Genomic DNA, 1,759 nt, shown 5'->3' on the forward strand with positions numbered 1-1,759 from the left:
CCCTGTGTCCAGGTATACGGGATATGTGAAAAGGCCAGATTGTCCACAATTAGTGCTAGCTAAAAAGAATAAAACCCTTCGTGTCTTCTTTGATTTCCATGGCAAAATGAAAAGTGCATCGACCACATACCGGGGGTACTGGGGATGACGAGGAAAGGGAGGAATGTTTGTGGGTGGTAAAGAGAAGTTCCACCTCAGGATACATCCCAGAGCCTTTTATTTAGCCAAGATTTTCCTTGTCCGTAGTTTATGAATTCACAGAATGCATAGAGCGTTTTTAAGCAATGTCGTGCGACCCTGCGTGAGGTGTGAGTTGAGAAAGGCTATGTTTGTCATCAAATTACGATTTGAGGTGAGGCGCAGCTTAGTACCGAGGGAATTTTTGCCAGCTTTATCCATATTTTCCTCTATGTAAAATCATACTTTGGGACGCAATTGTACAAACGCGACACGATGGGGTCGGGACGGATCAAAAAGCATGGCATGGGGAGGATCGTGGGGAGGTTGACTACAGCCTGAGGGAAGGAAGGGATGCATGAGTCCTTCACGTCAACTTTTATTTCCACTCCTTCATCACGCGACACTTCAAACTGTAAATTTTTTTACGAGTTTCCGCGCGCCACATGTCGTAATTGTGTCCAGGCATTTGGATTGGTGGCTTTGTCCGTAGCATAGTTGCCCCAACCCGAGTGGGCGATAGAAATGGTTGGAAAATGATGCATGCTCCCCTTTCTGTAACTCTAACCCTAACCCTAACCCCCCTGCACGCTAACCCGCGTTCGGCCTCGTTGTGTGACGTCTAACTATATCTGGGAAGATGCACAGTCCTCACGACCTCTCTTTCCGTAAAAGGAAAAGGTATCGGTTTTCCTTATCACTGTTGCGGATCAACCTCCCACCAACTCATCCTCTTCTTCATCTCCTTCTTTCCCAGGAGCAATTATGGCGTACAACTATGTGGTCACGAATCAGAAACCGACCACAGTCACACACGCCCTCACTGCTTCCTTCACCTCTCCCGATGCGTTAAACCTGTTGCTCATCCGGAACACGCGTTTGGAGGTGCATGAAATGGGGCCAGAAGGACTCGTACCGGTAGGAGGACGGTTTGAAGGAGGGAAAGGCGTTGATCGAACGGAGAGGAAGGGCGAGGCATGTTAAGGAGGCATCCAGTATGGCTTAATGTACCGAAATAATGTTTGCTTTAGTCCTGATAGTGGTTTCGGCTTCTATGTCTAAGGGCTATGCTGGAAGGGGGAGCGTGGGATATATTATAGAAGGGGGTCTTTCTCGTCGTAGAAATCGTGGGTGTAGTAGGGGAACTCGAGGGCTATTTGAATCTCTTGGTTACAGCGTCATTCTGTCCTCGGTTTCCTCAATCCTGACACCTTTCCTCCTCCATAATGTCCCTCTCGTCTCCACGTTCCTCTTCTCTCCTCTTTTCCCACCTCCTTCCCCCGCTCCCACCCTTCTTTCCTCCCTTCTCCTCCTCTTTTTTTCGTCCTCGCCCTCTCAACCCATGGCTCTTCCTATCAGGTCCTGGACGTGCGCATTTACGGGCGGGTCAGCACGGCCTGCATTTTAAAGCTGGCCAACGAGCCTCAAGACGTCGTTTTCCTGTCAACGGAACGGTGGGTGCACGCGAGGCGGAAGAGGGAGGAATCCTGGGCCCTGGCGCTGGGGGAGCGAGGTCGAAGGAGGGCGTGGAGAGTCTACAATGAAGCCCCGCGGGGGAGGGATGCATGTGTCCGGCAAGGGT

Source organism: Nannochloropsis gaditana (assembly GCF_000240725.1).
Source record: "Nannochloropsis gaditana CCMP526 unplaced genomic scaffold scaffold359, whole genome shotgun sequence".
Taxonomy (NCBI): Eukaryota; class Eustigmatophyceae; order Eustigmatales; family Monodopsidaceae; genus Microchloropsis; species Microchloropsis gaditana.